Source organism: Argentina silus, assembly GCF_951799395.1.
Source record: "Argentina silus genome assembly, chromosome: Y".
Classification (NCBI taxonomy): domain Eukaryota; kingdom Metazoa; phylum Chordata; class Actinopteri; order Argentiniformes; family Argentinidae; genus Argentina; species Argentina silus.
In genome coordinates this window covers 26,697,786-26,717,734 of record NC_139654.1, presented here as the reverse complement: position 1 = coordinate 26,717,734, position 19,949 = coordinate 26,697,786, and the positions used below count along the sequence as shown (strand labels likewise).

General features: G+C 43.6%; 1 protein-coding gene across 1 annotated transcript in view; it reads right to left on the bottom strand.

The window, feature by feature from the left end:
• LOC310824043 (serine/threonine-protein kinase MARK1-like) overlaps positions 1–19,949 on the bottom strand; it is a gene marked incomplete at both ends in the record, with an annotated part of 89,229 nt that overhangs the window by 29,971 nt on the left and 39,309 nt on the right.

Sequence of the window (19,949 nt, the reverse complement as noted above, 5' to 3'; positions counted from 1 at the left end):
ACGGTTTTAATGACTACAACTGTAGTCAACTTTTTTAGCCAGTCTCAATTCCACTGAAACCCAAAATCCTTACTCCTGTCTCGCATGAAAATTCCTAACTTCATTCATGTCATATTGCTCTAAAACATTTCTCTGTGCTGTGAGAGAATGCGTGATGACGGTATGAGAGTAGATAGCAGTTGGTCCCATTGCTTGGTCCTCGTTAAAATAACCTGATATTTAAACCATTTCCACTCTTCATCTCTGCAATTCACGAGCTGCTATAATAAACTTGATTTTGCCAATGTATCTGATAAGGCAAACCATTCTCTTTTCAAACATCCTTCACAGCTCTTGTCACCACCTTGTGGTGGCTTTCGGCAGCAGCAGCGACATTGAGGTATACTACCGCTGCGATGTCGGTGTGCACGTATTAACCACTGGCCCACTGTAAACTTCCTTTAACAAAACAAACGCTGTTGGCCCTTCTTGCAAAAGATTACAGCATTTACATCAAAGCACAGTTTTATATTTACTGTACATTAGCCAACACGTTGTTGAGATATGGTACATTTCCATAGCAAATAAAGAGAGAACATGTAAGGACAGGACAAAGAGGCCAAGAGTGAGTTATGGGAAATTGAGAAAAACAATTATAAACATTCCATAAGAAACATGTTGATGTATGGAAGGACCAGTACCCAGAGGATAAGGGCAGGAATAGTACCAAGAAGTACCGGGGGTTGATGTAATATTTTTTTGATAATCACGATGGGCTCGTCACTAATATTGTTACAACCTGATAACTGACTTTAGAAATGGGAGGGGAAACCAAATCGTGACGAGGTATAGGAACCGGGTGAATTATATTGGTGGCGAACAGCCAGAAAGTGTGAATGATTTACATGTGAGGGATGGAACCTAAATTTGATAAGGATTGGAAACTGTATAAATATGGTGTGCTGAGGGGCAAACAACAGGATGCTTCGCAAACCACCTCGGCTTTGTTACTTGTTATAAAAGTCTCTGAAGAAACCATCAAACCAACCAGTATTTTAGCATTTACCTAAATCCTATTGAAGGACTAAACTAGTTAGGCTAGATGGGAATGACAATAAATTGGTTGATGAAGAAATAACATGAGATATTGTCGCAGACTTCAGGCAGGTATTGCATGCAAAGGATTGTCCACCAAATACTAAACATGCGTGCTAAATTTTGACATTTGATAAATCTGCCCCATTACTTTTGGGTACCCTAAAATAGGGGGACTATGCATAAAAAGTGTTGTAATTTCTGAATGGCAAAACCAATATGTACACACCATCAAATAAAAGCTGAGAATCTGTACTTTAACCTCATAGTAATTGTTTGTTTTAAATCCAAAATCCAAACTTTTGGAGTGTAGAGCCAAAAGAAGAAAAAATGCTTCACTGTTCCATTGCTTACGCAGGGCACAGTACCAACACATGTGCCAACCCTTTGGCATTTCAAAACAAAAAACATGGCTGATATCTCTCACCTCGAATTATGTTATCCTTTGGTTACCACAAAACAACAATGTCAATATCGCAAACCTAAAATACATACAACATGTCAAGCGATTTTGGCTGCAGTCATTTTCTAGTTAAACAAATAGCTAGCATAAGAGAAATGCTAGCAAGCTAACACGCTTGTTCGACAAGCCATGACCACCAGTGCTGTAGCTAGCGACTTTTCTTTCCCACAAAAAAGTGGAAGTGTTTGGATATCGGCTGTTAATGCACACCTTGACATGCATTAATGCTAACTAAAATATGCATAATATGCATGCATAACTTACATAGAAAATACGTCTGGAGAGCTTTTATGCAAGAACTAAAAAGATGGTTGTTAGAATCATCCTGAAAGTATAGTAAATTTCTTTAGCAAATAAAGAGAGAACATAACAAGTAAGACAGGACAAAGAGGCCAAGAGTGTGTCACACCCTCTACCTCTAGGTAGAGGGCAGTCTCTGTCTCGACCAGTCAGGCTGATTTCAGGAGTGGTGTCAGGTGTGCAGGAGTCAGATGACCATGTGTTCCCCATTCTCATTACCAGCGTTATAATACCCGGTTCAACCTTCACTACCCTGCCAGATCGTAACATCAGTTCATTGTTAGTCACGCTTCTAGCTATAACTCCTAGTTCCTGCTTCTTAGCATTCCCAGCCTCCTTACCTTGTTTGTTCCTGTGTCCACCGACCCTCCTTCCCTGCTTGCTTACCTGAACCCTGTCTGGACAACTATCCGCCTACCTGCCTGTTCCCCTGCATGACTGCCCGCCTGCCTACTCGACCTATGCCTGTTTTTGTTTTTTAAATAAAGGCATTGCGACTGCCAATGGCCCCTGGTGTGAGTATTGATTACTTTGTCCTATGATGACTGTTGGATAGATGATTCACTTACTTAAACAAATGTATTTGTTGTAAGTCGCTTTGGATAAAGGCGTCTGATAAATGCCATAAATGTAATGTAATGCCCGTCTGCCTACCAGCTTACCTGTTTGACCCCTGCCTGCCTGACCCTTACCGGACTACCTGTCGGCTCAGTCAGCCTTCCCTTAATAAATACATCCCAGCTTGGGGTTTCACTGATCCAGTCTCTTAGTCTGTGTTCTGCACTTGGGTTCACCTGTCTGAGTGTTACAGAGTGAGATATGGGAAATTGAGAAAAACATATATAAACATTCCACACAGGACAGGACAAAGAGGCCAAAAGTGAGTTATGAAAACCAATTATAAATGTTCCATAAGAAAACAGGTTGATGTAGAGAGGGACTAAAATCAAGAGATAACCAGATGTTGATTTATGGAGGGAGTGATATCAAGAGGTACTTACAAGTTCTAGTAAGTCTGCATGAAAGGAGCAGAGCCTGGGGTACCAAGTACTAGAAATATTTTAACAGGAACAGTACTAATCAGTACCAAGGATGATGTAAAATTATTTTGGATAATTACGATGAGCCCACCACCAATATTGTAGCAACCCGATAACTGCCTTTAGAAGCCATGACGAGTTATAGGAACCGGGTGAATGATGGTGGCGAACAGCCAGGAAGTGTAAATGATTTGCATATGAGGGATGGAACCTAAATTTGAATTGTATAAACATGGTGTGCTGAGGAACACACGGGGGATGCTTCGCGAACCACCTTGGCTTTTGTTACTTGTAATAAAAGTCTCTGAATAAACCATCAGCTCTAGTCTTTGGCATTTTATTTCAAAGTATTTTAACTTAGAATTCCACGACAAAAGTTGTCAAATTCCACTTATTCAATCCATGGTAATATTGCAAGGGGAAAATAATATAAACTAGCATACAATAGGCCTATGTAAATCCACCCCCACACTGCATGATTGCCCACATTGGAACCGTGCGCATCCTAACAGGTTCAAACAATGCGCTACACAATGATCCCCGCAATGTATTTCTTTTTACGTTGAATATTATCCACTATTGTTAGCTACCCTAAGTAGGCCTACACTAGGCTACTGTAACTGGACTTTACAGAGAGGAAACAAAATGTATGAAATAAACAAATAAATTAATGTAGGCAACTGTAACACGACACTAAAGTGGCAAGTAATTATGGTTATGAGTGGGGGTTGCGAGAGAGAAAGGAGAATTGCGTATTTATTTAGCTGATTGCAAACGATAAGTCGTGACAGGCTCATTAACCTGCAGCAGGTTGAATTTCACGCGCCACTGTAGGCTTGTTGACTGCTTAGATTATGATATCATAGACACTTCGGCTTGTTTTCATTGTCAATTTATTTATTAGAGAGATTAGTGACAGTCAAGTACATTGCATGTCTATGGATGACGTGCTTGTGTAGAAACACAACACTGAAACTGCAAGAAGCTTCTGGAAAGAAAGCACAAATTTCACCTCCTGTGGCTTTACTGTTGTTTCTCAACTTAGATGATTCTATGATGATACCAACCGAATGGAAACCTATCATTCAGGCAGGAAGCAATGCTACAATTAAACCTTGTTTGATTCCCTCTGTAGTGCCATTGCACTCAGTGACACTCATTGAGTTCTTTCTACTCTCCTCCATTCACACACTGGTGACAGAACATTCTTTATGAGAGTTCATTGTTGTTGTTATTCTGTCATTTAAACATTTTATTTATTTTATTTTACCTTTATTTTACCAGGGGAGTCCCATTGAGATGACAAGACCTCTTTTTCAAGGGAGCCCTGGCCAAGAAAGCAACAACACAGTTTAAAACAGCATAAAAGCAAACATCTGCAGAGTAACACAACATATACAGTGCCTATAGAAAGTCATCATACCCTGTGAAATCTTTACCTTTTGTCACATTACACCCTGGAAATTAAAATAAATCAAATCTAACTTTTTTGAGCTATATGTACATTATAACCCTCATCATCAAAGTGAAAATAATTAGTTTTTTTAAATTCTGGACAATTATTACAAATTAATTCGTGAAATACCTGGTTTGGTTAAGTGATCAGCCCCTTAGAGTATACCATTATAAACTTGCTCAGGTGCAACCAATCAACTTCCAGATCAAACACCAGGCTAATTGCCCCCCACCTGACATCAATTGTAGTGGTTTTGATTACTTCAGAATAAAACCAGCTGTTTCTTGAGGATTCCACTACTAGAAGTGCATGGTTCTGCAAAGAATTCACCATGGTTGGAAAAGTACTTTCAAAAGGCCTCCGGGATAAAGTTGTAGGAAGGCACAAGTTAGGTGAAGGCTACAAAAAGATTTCGAAGGCTTTAGCTATCCCTCTGAGTACCGTTCAGAGCATCATTAAGAAGTGGAAGGCGTATGGCACCACCAACACCATGCCTAGATCAGGCCGTCCGTCCAAACTGGATGACCGAGCCACGAGGACATTGATCACTGTCTGTGCATGTGACAACAATCTCACAAGCTTTACACAAAGCTGGCCTGTATGGCAGGGTAGCAAGAAAGAAGCCTTTTCTGAAAAAGTGCCACACTCAGTCTCGTTTGTGCTATGCAAAAACACACCTGGAAGATTCTGTTGCCATGTGGAAAAAGGTTTTATGGTCAGACGAGACTAAGATTGAACTTTTTGGACTGAACTCCAAGCGCTATGTTTGGCGAAAACCAAACACAGCACACCACCCAAAACACACCATACCTACTGTGAAGCATGGTGGTGGCAACATTATGTTGTGGGGATGTTTCTCTTCAGTGGGGACTGGGCAATTGGTCAGGATTGAAGGGAAAATGGATGCTGCCAAGTACACCCAAATTCTTGAGGACAACCTGCGTCCCTCTGCTAGACAGCTAAAGATGGGCAGGTCATTCACCTTCCAACACGACAATGATCCTAAACATACCGCCAAAAGAACAACGCAGTGGCTTAAGGATAGAAAGGTGAATGTCCTTGAGTGGCCAAGTCAGAGCCCTGACTTAAATCTGTGGATGGACTTGAAGAGAGCAGTCCATCGCCGCTCACCATGGAATTTGACTGAACTCAAACAATTCTGCAAGGAAGAATGGGCAAATATTCTCCAATCTAGGTGTGCAAAGCTAGTAGAGACATATCCAAACAGATTGATGGCTGTAATTGCAGCAAAAGGTGGCTCTACAAAGTATTAAATCAGGGGACTGATGAGTTTTCCAACCCTGTTATTCTTGTTTTTCATTTGTTATAAATTTTCAGAACTGTCGCCTTTTTTTTCATTAGTTTGATGTTGTATGGCTAAATTTGTACATGAAGCTGGAAAAAGTTTTGATTTCAGGCTGTACGACAAATATAGTAACTATTTCAGAGGGGTATAATGACTTTCTATAGGCACTGTAAGCAACACCAAAAGCACAAAAGGCAAAGCACACAAGCAACACACAGGATCCTATGTGTAACAGTAGACACACAAAAGCAACACGCAATCAGCATTAAAAGGTACAAAAGCAAGACAAAGAACACAACACACAAGCAAAACATTAAAACGCATAAAAAACAAAGCATGCAGTAACAGTAAACACCTCGCAGAAGCATAAAGAGACAGGTCTAATGGAAGCAGTTACAGACTCCTATGGAGTCTGCCTCCAAGCCCTTCACTAGACTTTTGAAAGCCCCGACCGGGATCAGCTCCTCAATTTCTAAGTCTGTCTGTAAGTGGTTCCAAGCTACAGGGGCGGCGAACCTAAAGGCCTGCTTCCCAAGTTCAGTGCGAACCTGAGGGACGTTAAGTAAAAGTGTGTCGCTCGAACACAAACAGTAATTACTAGTTTTGAACAAGATATACCCACCAAGATTAGAGGGGAGCAGACCGAGGATAGACTTGTATATAAAGATGTACCAGTGAGTTAGCCTGCGAAAGGCCAATGAAGGCCACTGAACTCTGGCATAAAGGGTGCAATGGTGAGTGAGAGCTTTGCAGCCCGAAACAAACCTCAGAGCACTGTGGTACACGGTGTCCAGGCGTTGCAAGCATTGGGCAGAGGCATGCATGTACAGCAGATCGCCGTAATCAAGCAAAGGGAGGAATGTGGCCTCAACCAATATTTTCCTGGTGGAATAAGAAAAACAGGTTTTATTTTTTAAATAAAAACGTAGTTTGAGCTTTCGTTTCTTTACAAGGTTTTCTATGTGAAGTTTAAAAGTTAAACAATCATCAATTAAAATACCTAGATACTTGTATTCTAACACTAATTCAATCTGACTACCCTGCAAGGTTGTAATGTTGGGAAGAGAAGTGGGTGTTTTCTTGGCTTTTGAGAACAGCTTTAGTTTTTGAGGCATTCAACACCAATTTAAATCAAACAACCGAGATTCAACAATACCAAAAGCAGACTGCAGGAACTCAAGTGATTAAACAAGGGTGGTACCACAACAGTAAATAACAGTATCGACGGAACATTAAGACCCAGATTATTAACGTAAATAGTAAACAAAAGTGGTCCCAAAACAGAACCTTGGGGGACCCCTGAGACAACATGCATTACACTGGAGGAAGTACCGTCAAATTTAACACAGTGTCCTGCCATATAGATAGTTTTCAAACCAGCCAACGGCCTGTTCTGAAAAGCCAATGTTGAGCAGCCGCTGTTTCAAGATGAGGTGGTCAACAGTATCGAAGGCCTTCGAAAGATCTATAAAAAGAGCAGCACAGGTTTTTTTGGAGTCCAGTGACTCGATAATATCGTTGACAACCTTTAGGGATGCCGTGATTGTACTATGTTGTTTTCTGAAGCCAGACTGGTGCAGTGAAAGAATGTTATTAGCACTCAGGAACTCCTTCAGTTGATCATTTATCAGCCCCTTGAGGACCTTCGATAAGATCGCTAGGTTTGAAATAGGCCTATAGTTATTAAGAAAGGAAGGGTCCCCCCCCCCCGACATTTTGAGTGAGGTTAAAGATGCTGCATAAGGGTTTGGCGATAAAAATCTGCAGCGAGTTTTAAAAAGTACAGTTCGAGGTTATCTGGACCAGCCGGTTTTTTGGTATTCGGTGAAAGGAGAGCTTTATGAACCTCACTATCAGAGAAAGGAACAAAAGAAAAGGGCTGACCATCAAAAGCACAGTCAGCAGCTAAGTGCGGAGAAGGCATGTTTTTTAGAGGTGGGGACTGGTTAAACAGGGAACCAGAGGCAATGAAGTGTTCATTAAAGCATTCCAGCATGTCTTTTTTTATCCTAAATGGATTTGGTGTCCTTAACAATACAAGGGGGCAGTGTATGACAGGTATTAGAGGTTGATAAAGATTTTATGGCTTTCCAGGATTTCCTGGGATTATTCAAATTGTCAGTTGTTGTGGTCAAATAAAAATCAGACTTGGCTCGTCTAGTAAATGAAGTAAAACGATTGCGAAGTTGTCTAAAATAGAGCCAGTCAGCCTCGGCCCCTGTTTTCCTAGCCCTCACCCAAGCCAAATTTCTTTCATGGAGTAATTTAGACAGGTCAGGGGAGAACCATGTGTTGTCTCGTCCCTTAACCCTGTACCTTCGAACAGGAGCATGTTTATCCACAGTACGAGAGAACAAGTCATCATCAATGTCCCAGTGTAACGATGTCCTTGGACACAGAGGCGGACTCAGTAGTTGCGATAAGGGAAAACCCAGTTTATTCACACTGTTACTTGTTCTCCTTCGCAATCATCAAACCCTGGTTGACTTTCCAGTCCCAGCTTTCCAGCCCTCCTCCGAAATCAGAGGCACACACATCTTGAATAGGGATGGGCGATACCACACTTTTAGGATTCGATACGATACCGATACTTTTTCTTGCATTTTCATCGATACCGATACTTATTGGCAATTTTTGTCAGTAAAAATATTATTACATTTAAGACAAATCACAAGACAATTACAGACCATTTATACAAAATGTATTATGGTCAATGCATAATAAAATAAAAAATAAAATAAATAACATAAATATGAATGAAATAAATTAAATATGAACAAAAACATACACATTTTCACTTTTCTTATTTCTCAAAAAAAAGAAAAAAGACCAATCTTGGTAGCTTCCTGTTTTTTCCTCCGGCTCCCGCATTCGTGCTGAGCGGGCTCTGGCTGTGTCGTTGTCGGCTGTGTCGCACGTTGACGCTCATTCGCTCGTCTCCTGTCACGTGACATGGGCCAGCTCAATACGCCGCCAGTACAGGGGTGTCCCGGCACATAGTAATTTAAGTAAGGAATCAAAACAGCTGAAAGTGATGCATACACCCCCAATTATTATTTTTTAGTTTATATCGATATTTTTTTAGAGAAATAAATTCCAAATGAGTAGTGCGTGAGTATCGATCTATCGATACGCCCATCCCTAATCTTAAACCATTCGTTAACGAGGCTTCATTCGCAACAGGTGCGCAACAAAGCCTCGCTTCCGCACCTTGGCCACGGTCCTGTAGCTCCCTCTACAGGCCGAACGCTGCATGTCCCCCCACCGCCCGACACAGGCCGGGGACATGACGGCCAACAGCAGTCAGCCCCGCCTGCCTCAGGGACCGCAGAACAGCAGCCACACGCTGCATATGCTGCGCCCAGGTGTCACTGTAAATGACAATGTCATCCAGGTAGGCAGCAGCATAGGCAGAGTGTGGCGGCAGAATGCGGTCCATGAGGCGCTGGAAAGTGGCTGGGGCTCCGAACAACCCGAAAGGGAGCACCGTGAACTGATACAACCCGAGCGGAGTGGAGAATGCAGTCTTCTCCCGGGATACTGGCAAGAGGGGAATCTGCCAGTATCCCTTCGTGCAATCCAATGTCGTAAAAAACCTGGCCGTGCCAAGCCGGTCAAAGAGCTCGTCAACCCGGGGCATCGGGTAGGCATCGAATTTGGAGACCGCATTAACCCTTCTATAATCCACACAGAACTGTATAGACCCATCCGGCTTGTGGACCAGCACGATGGGGCTACACCAGTCACTGCGGGACTCCTCGACCACACCCAGCTCCAGCATGGCTTCCAATTCCTTGCACACAATGTCTCGTTTGTGTACCGGCAACCTATAGGGACGCGTGCGCACCGTTAAACCCGGCTGCGTTTCTATATGGTGGTCGATAAGCGTAGTCCGACCGGGCAGGGGAGAGAACATGTCAGCGAACCTAGCTTGCAAATCTGCAACGTCCGTGGCCTAGCTAGCAGAGAGGTGGTTATCAATACCGACCGGAGTGCTAATTTTTGATTTTGGGACTTCCGGTCCGAACTCATCTCTCTCTGGAATTATTGTAGCCAGAGCAACAGTGACCACGTCGTTCCATTTTTTAAGGAGATTTATGTGATACACCTGCAAGCTATCCCCCCGGTCCGAGCGTACTACCTCATAATCCACGGCCCTTGCCACTTCGAGTAATTTCATGCTGGAGGTGGGTAACAGTACGAGCACCTTGTCTCCCGGTGAAAATTCTCGCAGGTTAGTTCCCCTGTCGTAGAGGCGCTTTTGATGCTCCTGGGCTTGCTGCAAATGCTCGCGTGAGATAACCCCTAGGGCGTGGAGCTTTGTGCGCAAGTCCAGGACGTACTGAATCTCATGTTTACCCTTCCTCCCAATTTTCTTTAAGAAGGTCTAGGACACCCCGGGGCTTATGCCCGTAGAGTAATTCAAACGGGGAAAACCCGGTGGAAGCTTGGGGAACTTCCCGTACCGCAAACAGCAGGGGATCTAGCCATTTATGCCAATTCCGACTATCCTCGTGCACAAACTTCCGGATCATTAATTTCAAGGTCCGATTGAACCGCTCACAAAGGCCATCCGTGGCCGGGTGGTAAACACTGGTTCGAATCGCCTTGATGTTCAACAACCCGTACAGTTCCTTGAGGGTGCGTGACATAAAATTTGGTGCCCTGGTCGGTGAGAATCTCTTTCGGGATACCCACCCGGGAGATCACTTGAAACAATGCCTGCGCTACACTCCTGGCAGAAATATTGCGCAGCGGTATTGCCTCGGGGTATCGGGTTGCGTAATCTATCAAGACCAACACAAATCGATATCCCTGTGTACACCCATCAAATGGCCCGATAATATCCATGGCAATGCGGTCGAATGGGTTCTCGACCAATGGTAAGGGCCGCAACGGGGCCCGGGGAATGGCTGGGGATTTACCAATTGACATTCACGACAGGAAGCGCACTTCTGCCCGAATTCCCGGCCAATAAAATCGAGCCATTATACGGTTTAGTGTCTTATCATAACCTAAATGGCCCGCCATGGGTGGAAATGAGCCGCCTGGAAGACCATTTCCCGGCGGCTACGGGGAACCAACAACTGGGTTACTTCCTCCTGACTATGCGAGTCACGACTCACTCGGTATAACCTGTCGCTGATGATCGCAAAATAGGGGTGGGCGCGCACTGTGTCTGGCCATACCAAAGTACCATCACTTGGTCATAGGCCGACCGTAGGGTCTCGTCACAAGACTGCTCGAGGGGGAAGTCACCTAGCAGCGGGTAGTTCGGCGGGGAAATCTCGGGTTGAGACCTCCCCCCCCCGGCTCCGGCTCCTCGGCAGTGTCGCTAGGCGCCGCCTCAGCACAGACCACATTACACGCCTCACACCTCCCTCTCTGTCGTGCACGCACCCCGGTAGCCCGCTTTACCGCTTGAGGAAACCCCTCCCAATCTACACCCAGAACAAGGGGATGCGTGAGGCGCAGGCTAACCGCCGCCTGTACACGGCTTTTTTCCCTCATAATGAATTTTGATAGCGACCACAGGATATTCGTGAATGTCCCCATGCACACACTTCACCAACACCCTTGATGCCTTTAAGAATGCCCCCGGTCGAACCAGGCGCTCCTGGATCATGGACTGCATGCAGCCCGAGTCCAAGAACGCCTGGTACGTATCGTGTTGTATCCTTACCGGAACACAATACGCCTCTCCTGGTCCAGGGGGAGGGCCCGGTATGTTGCCGATGCGGACGACCTGCCCCACCTCCATCACTGGGCAATCCGCCTGGACGTGGCCCGCAGCGCCAACACACCCCCCCTGCCGCTCGGGGTGCTTCCTGTGGGGCCAGGGCTGGTTCTCGACGTGCCTGCCCCTGCCATCTCGTCCAGCACCACGGCTCCTTCCGGGCGGGGTTGGTCGCCAGGGCTCCCGCGGCGGGAGGGAAAGATGGTCCTCCACAATGGCGGTCGCGGGGGCCGGTGGCACTGAACCCAGGTGGCGGTCCGGGCCGGGAGCCCCATGAGGAATTGCTCCATCACCACCCGGTCCCCGACCTCCTCCGCCGAGCTGTTCCCTGGGTCCAGCCACCGCCACGCGCTGTCCCGCAGCCGCTGGGCGTATGCAAAGGGCCGGCTCCCCTCCATCGTCAGGGCCCGGAACCGGCGTTGGTGTTCCTCCGGGGTGAGGCCCAGGCGGTCTCGAATTGCCCGGGCTAGGGAGGGGTAATCCCGCTGGCAGGCTGTGGGCAGCGAACTGCGCCTCGCCTGACAGGAGGGGCAGCAGATTGTACGCCCATTCGCCGTCAGCCCACCCCGAGATCCTCGCCGTCCCCTCAAACACCGCCAGGAATGCCTCCGGGTCGTCCAGGTCTCCCATTTTCTGGAGGGGGACCTTGTGCGACCCGGGTGCCGGTCCCGCTTTGATGGCCCCGACAAGCTCCCGGAGGAGGGCACGGTCCTCAGCCCTCGCCGTCACCATCTCTCCCACCGCGGACTGCTGCTCACGCTGCATGTGGGCTTACTGTTCCAGGATGAGGGTCATCCTGGCGATGGCCGCGCTTAACGTATCCATCTCTTCTCTTTTATTTTTTTATCCGCTTTCACTCTGTGCCCCACGTTGGGAGCCAATGTAACAATGTCCTTGGACACAGAGGCGGACTCGGTAGTTGCGATAAGGGAAAACCCTGTTTATTCACACTGTTACTCGTTCTCCTTCGTAATCATCAAACCCTGGTCAACTTTCCAGTCCCAGCTTTCCAGCCCTCCTCCGAAAGCAGAGGCACACACATCTTAAACCATTTCGTTAACGAGGCTTCATTCGCAACAGGTGCGCAACAAAGCCTCGCTTCCACACCTTGGCCACGGTCCTGTAGCTCCCTCTACAGGCTGAACGCTGCATGTCCCCCCACACCCAGTCAAGGTGAAATAAGTCGTGCAAAAAGCCTTGTTCAGAGAAGTGCTTCAAATATCTTTTTTTAACAAAGCGAGGCCTAGACTTCGGAATTTTAGCATTTCTAATTGCAGCAATTACGCAGTGATCACTAATGTCATTTGCAAAAACACCAGCCACAGAATATTTGTGGGGAACATTTGTTAAAAACAGATCAATTAAAGAGGATTTCTCTGGGTATTTGGGGTTAGGGTGTGTGGGGGACCCGATAAATTGGGTAAGATTTAGTGAGCTACAGAGATCTTTAAAACCATCAGAAGGTTTAAGCCAATCCCAGTTTAGGTCACCTGTCAAAATGATCTCGCTGTACTGCAGTTGTGATAGCACCCGACTATAGTAATGCAGAGCCCTTTTGAAACCTCAATATTTAGAGCCAGGAACTCCATTTGTTTGCTGACCGATTTAGAGAGCACAATTGTGGGGGGACATGCAGCGTTCGGCCTGTAGAGGGTGCTACAGGACCGTGGCCAGTGTGCGGGAGCAAGGCTTTGTCGCACACCTGTTGCGAATGAAGCCTCGTTAACGATGGTTTAAGATGTGTGTGCCTCTGCTTTCAAGAGGAGGATAGAAGGACAACTGAAAAGTTGCCGAGTGTTTGGAGGGCTGGAAAGCCAGAAACAAATATAACAAAAACTTTATGAATAAACGGGACCATTCCCTCATCACACCACTGAGTCCGCCTCTGTGTATAACGGATCCCGTTACAACAAAAATTGCGATATCCTCCCCCCCCCCCCCTCTCCTGGGGCGATCACATCGATAAACATTATACCCACCAATAGAGATGTCCTTATCCACGACAGACCTAGTGAGCCAGATCTCGGATAGCACAATAACGTCGGCATCAGTAAATTTGGCCCAGATACGTTAGAAATCAATTTTAGGAAGCATACTACATATGTTCATATGAATAACACCCAGACCAGACCTGCACTTAAAATCTGCTGGAGTATCACAAATCTTTGTCCGTGTCAGCAGGGCCAGGGTTTGGCTGTATATTAACAGTAAAAGAAGGATCAAATACCTCTGCTTAGAAACACCATGGGGCGACTCATTTTTTTAGTGTAGCATGTTAACAAAGACAATGAGAGAGTTTTCAGAGAAGACAAAATATTTTTTTAAAGCAAAGAGGCACAGAATGCGAGGCAACTCGATTGAGTTGAAAGTGTCTGTGCGAAAATGATTCCGCATCAATTATGTTTTTCTTAAACATTCGTTCCCAGAAAATTGTAGTTCCTCCAAGTACTATATTAGAGTTTAACCATAACATTTGTTGTAAAATTTGTTCCTTTTTTTTCTGGTGGATGATACTGAAAGTGCAACCAACTTTGTAAGGCTTCTGTAAAAAAAGCAGACAATTTGGAAAAAATACACGTCATCATTGAGAAATGCAAGAGTTGAATTTGTATAAAAGGAAAAAGTCGTTTTCCAAACATAGGATGAGCCTTTACAAGAAGTTTACTTGAGAACCACTCTGTGTTAAAATAGAATTTTGGTATCAAGGAGGCCTTTAATGATAGATTCATACCGTGCAGTTCGTGGGGCAGAATGCTGGTGAGCGCGTTTGGCACGACCGGCGGAGAGTACACCTTCCATGGCGCACTCTCCCCACGATAGCCAGTAAGCCCATTGTTCCAGAGCGAGAGCGAAAAGAGCAACGCAAGAGGGAGTGTCATTGTCAGTAGAAAGAAGTTCGATTTGCGATATGCATCAGTTCAGTTTATGAGAGGGTCCAGTTTGTAAGTGTACGTATGAATGTGCGTGAGAGCGCTGCATGCGCCTGTCTCTGTGTGTGTGTGCGCTTGTGTGCACGCGGAAGCGGGGAGAGAGAGGGGGGGGGAGGCACCTGAGTCGGAGGCAGGCCGACAACAGCAGCAGAGCGGTGAGCCACGCAGACGAGGAGAGGCAAGCGGCAGGGCGGCAGACATTTACATTTATGGCATTTAGCGACGTACAACAAATACATTTGTTTAAGTAAGTGAATCATCTATCCAACAGTCATCATAAGACAAAGTAATCAATGCTCACACTAGGGGCCATTGGCAGTCGTCATGCCAGTTGGCTAATTTAAAAACAAAAACAAAATTAAAATATATTTTATTAGCAGGAGAGAACTTGTACAGGGGGGTAACAGGGGAGAAGAGGTCTCGGGGTTAGGGTTAGTATAGGGGGGGTAGTGAGGGTGAAGCGGTCTTTAGGAGGGACTGTTAAGATGTAGCTTGAAGAGATGGGTTTTCAATCTACAGCGGAAGATTGGAAGTGACTCCTGACCGTTGTGGGAAGCTCATTACACCAGCGGGGTGCCAGGACAGTGAAAAGCTGTGACCGAGTAGCGCGGCCACTGCATCCACGTAGAGGCGGCGGTGCCAGGCGGGCAGCCGAGGTGGAGGAGCGGAGTGATCTTGCAGGGGTTTGGGGGCTAACCTTTGCTTGCGAGTAGGGAGGGGCTGTTCCCTTTGCCGCCCGGTAGGCAAACACCAGGGTCTTGAATTTGATGCGAGCTGCTACCGGGAGCCAGTGGAGGGTGCGGAGGAGGGGCGTGACATGGGAGAATTTGGGGAGATTGAACACCAGACGAGCGGCAGCGTTCTGGATGAGCTGCAGAGGCTTGATGGAGGAGGCGGGGAGTCCGGCCAAGAGTGCATTGCAGTAGTCAAGGCGAGAGATTACAAGTGCTTGGACCAAAAGTTGTGCTGCTTCTCTGGTGAGGAATGGACATATCCTTCTGATGTTGTAGAGGAAGAATCTACAGGAGCGTGCTGTCGCTGTGATGTTCACCACACAGGATAAGTGGTTGTCAAGGATCACCCCAAGGTTCTTGGCTGTATGGGAGGAGGTCACAGTAGAGTTTTCTACTGGTGGGCTTCTTTTATAGGAATAGATCTTGCCTTTCCCTGAACAGCAGAAAGCAGATGCAATCAACCTTCATACCAGTGCTTGATTATGGTGATATCATCTACCAAAAGGCAGCAGCCACTACTCTTAAACCTTTGCACCATCTACCATAGTGCCTTTCGCTTTATCACAGGTGATAGTTGTAATACTCAATACACTTTTTTATATTCACACATACACACTCACACCACCCCACCTCTCTAAGGGACGACAACTTCTTAAATTATAAGATTTAAGAATTTCATTAATTTCTAATTGTTCCATCCTTCCACTTGCTTTATCTTAACCCATCTTTCCGCATAAGGCTTTTTCTCGTTTTCAGAAACATTTATTGCCGTTGTTCTGATAATGAAAAGTTTCACTAATAGTATTATTATATTTTGCGGTTCCTGACTATTCTTTGACAAAATGCCAAACACTGAAAATAAGTCTACCTGTAACTGTACATCACAAACAAATAACCATTGTTCAACTTCCGTCCAAAACAAAGCAACTGTGGAGCAGTACCAGAATAAATGCTCTACTGTTTCTTCCTCCTCCTGACAAAAACGGCAGCATGGTGAAGCCTCTATTCCCCAAATATTTAACTTTTTTTTTGTTTCCAAGTATCTATATATTAATTTATATTGGAAATATCTCATTCTTGTATCAAGCGTTGTTTCATATAATGTAATGAAAACTTGGTTCCAGGGGATAAGTACGTCTATCATTCTTTCCCATTCATTAAATATTTTATATGGTACTGCCGTTAGTTGCTTTACTCTCAAATAGAAATTATACATATCCTTATTAATCTTTATCTTTTTTAACCAAGTTGTCATTTTAATGTGTGGTCTACATACCATGTAGGATCCGTCATTATATTAAATTTTTCTCTTCCATACTTGTGGTAAAGATCCAATAAGTTGATTATATTGTTGTAAAGTACATGTTACTCCATATGTTTGCATTAGTTGTATGTATGACATAATCTCCCCCTTTCCATTAATTATATCTTTTACTTAAACATTCGTTCCCAGAAAATTGTAGTTCCTCCAAGTACTATATTAGAGTTTAACCATAACATTTGTTGTAAAATTTGTTCCTTTTTTTCTGGTCGATGATACTGAAAGTGCAACCAACTTTGTAAGGCTATAAAAGGAAAAAGTCGTTTTCCAAACATAGGATGAGCCTTTACAAGAAGTTTACTTGAGAACCACTCTGTGTTAAAATAGAATTTTGGTATCAAGGAGGCCTTTAATGATAGATTCATAGCTTTTAGAATCAACAGTTTTATACCACCAGAATTATAATCATTATATAAGTATGCACGTTTGATTTTGTCTTTTTTATCGTTCCATATAAATCTAAAGATTTGTTGTTCATAGTCTTTAAAGAAAGTTTCTCCTGGTGAAGGTCGTGTTAACATTAAGTAAGTGAACTGTGACACGACCAGTGTATTTATTAATGTTATTTTACCATATATAGTCAGTTTACTCCCTTGCCAGGGTTGCAAAATTTTGGAGATCCTACTAAGTTTAGTGTTAAAATTCACTGTTGATATATCGCTCATGTTTTCTGGTATATGAATACCTAATACATTAATAGATCCGTTAGTCCATTTTACTGGTATGTCACATGGAAGGGAGAAGTTTGTGTATTTTAATTTGCCTAATCTCATTATATAACATTTTTCATAGTTTGGTTTTAATCCAGATATTGTTGAAAAATCATTTAAATCTCTAACCAAGTTTTGCAAAGAAACATTGTCCGGATTAATCATAAAGGTTGTATCATCTGCATACATTAGTATTTTTGAATTTATACCTTGTAATTGCAATCCTCAGATTTTTTCATTTGATCTTATTCTCTCTGCCAATATTTCAATGGCTATGATGAATAGGTACGGAGATAGAGGACATCCTTGTTTCACTCCTCTTTCCAGAGAGATTTTTTAACCTCCATATATCGACCAAATCTTTTTCGTCCATTATTGTTCTAATCTCTTTATGTGCTCGTGGGTGATAATTAGCTGTATTGTTCCCTTTACGATCTATTTCACTGTTTTGGACTATATTGTAATCTCCAACCATTATATAATAATCACTTACAAACTTAATTCCATTAATGGCTTTGCTGATGTCTTCAAAAAAGCTTGGTTCATCACCATTTGGCCCATATAAATTGATCACACAAATCTCTTTGTCTTCAATAATAAATTTCAAAATCTTCCTTGAGGGTGTAGTTCTAAGTTCTCTATCTTAATATCAAAATGTTTATTAAATAAAATCATCACACCTCTTGTGTTTTTGAGACCATGGGAAAACAAAACTGAACCACCCCATTCTTCTTTCCAGAGATGTTCATCTGCAGGTACTGAGTGTGTCTCTTGTAAACAAATCATAGAATATGTTTTTTCTTTGAGCCATGTAAATATTTGTAGTCTCTTTCTCTTATTTGCCAACCCATTTACATTATAGCTTGCTATTTGGATCTCGTCAGTCCTAATATTTTGTTTGGAAGATTACTTTGTGATTCAGTTGTCTTTGTATATCAAAACACCTAATTGCAGATAGATTGGAAGGCTCATTATATAATGTATTATCCTTAGAGTCAAGTTCTCTCTTGATCCACACAACCACACATCTTAGCTCAAACTCTTCCCCCCTTTCCCTCCCAAGATCCCATCTCCCCTACTTTATCATCGTACTCCAGCAAATCAAACAGCCAATCAAACAAACACAAAAAGAAAGAAAAAAAAACAAGCGCCATGAATCCTGATATAATTTGAGTGTCACTGTCTCTCTTTCTTCTTATTTTAATTCTTCCAGATATTAACTCAAAGTTCACTCTTTTTTCCTAATGCTAACAAAGTCCATGTAGCCCGTTAGGCTCTCAGTTCCCAGACGAAGTCAGAAATATGTTAACATCACCATCAGCAAAATTAAATAAACGTCACTTACCTAGTGCACTCAATGTAATCTGAGGCAGAAGTTTACTCACAACCATGTCGTAACTTTGGGATTTCTGTATAGTTTATCCACAACTAATCGGGCCTCGATTTTCTGAGCTTTGTGTTCTTTCATTATTAGGACAAGTAGGCGTCTTCTTTCCACAATCTCACGAGGGAATTGCTCGAACATTGAGTAATGTGAGCCTTTCAGTTTGTTGCCTCGATCCATCACATCCATCTTACTTTTATTGTTTAGGAATCTCACCACCACTGGCCTAGGACTTTCGCGTTTCTTTATGCGGCCTAGTCGGTGCGCTCTTTCAATTGAGAGCTTCGGTAGTTGTGCCTTGACGATGTTTTCAGTTGCAGTGTAATCCTCTCCTTCTTCTTCCTTTAATCCCATAATAATTACATTATTTCTCATACTCCGACACTGTAAATCAAGCATGTCTGTCTTCATGCGTTTGTTTTCTATCGATAGCCTCTCCACGTCGGTCTGTAGGGCATTCACCGTCAATTTCAATGTGGCATTTTCTTCTTTTAATTCTTCGTGAAGTCTACAGACGTTTTTAGATCGTTTATGTCCTTACTCATATCGTGTAGTAGATCCAGCTTTTTTAGTTGTTCAAGTTGTGCGTGCATTGCATTGAGCAGGGCACGGTCAGCCGAGGTTAACTCAGTCATGTCTGGTTCACTTGCGCTTGAGAGTTCCAATCTGGTTCTCTTGTTTTCTGGCTCTTTTTTCTTTGTAGCCATGTCGAAGTGTTGATAAATAAACTTTTCCAATTCCTTTAACTCCGCCAGTATGTTATAGTTTGTATTTGCTTTTAAACTTAGACTTATCTAATAATCATGGACAGCGTCTTACTCCGCTCATTCAACCTGCCATGCACGTCACGTCACTCACGTTTTTGCCAGTGTCATTGCATGCTTTATCAAAAGGTTGGCTGGACCTCGTTAAAGTCCCGTAGATCTCTTCATTACTCCCTTGTTGTGTATAAAGCCCTACTGCATAGACTCCCAGCTTGCCTGACATCATTATTTAAATTCAAGAACATAAATTACCTAACTCGTTCTCAGAGTTGGTTAACTTTTGAGGTTCCTTGGGTCTCCACCAAATTGGGTAAATCCGCTTATACTTATGGTGCACCTCACTGCTACAGAAAAATTTCAGTCGGATGTTCTGGTGCCGCTCAGGCAATTTAGGGAGTTAATTGAGCACCTCCTTGGTGAAGGATGTGATTGTTTCTCCTTATATATTATATAATGGTTTTATATGATTTCTGTATTTAACTGTGTTGTTTTGTTATTGTGTAAATATTGTGGACATGGTGCACCTGCAAAAGAGGCCTAAGTGTGTTTTTTCCCCAGTATAAATAAAGGTTAAATTAATAAAAAAATATCAAACAGTATCAACTACCCATGTAGCTTAGAAAGTTCAAAGAAAGGTTTCTTGTTTCATTCTCTCATCAATAAGATCATTGCTTTTTGAAGGACCTTGCAACATGCTGATGCCACACCTTTATAACACCTATAATGCTTG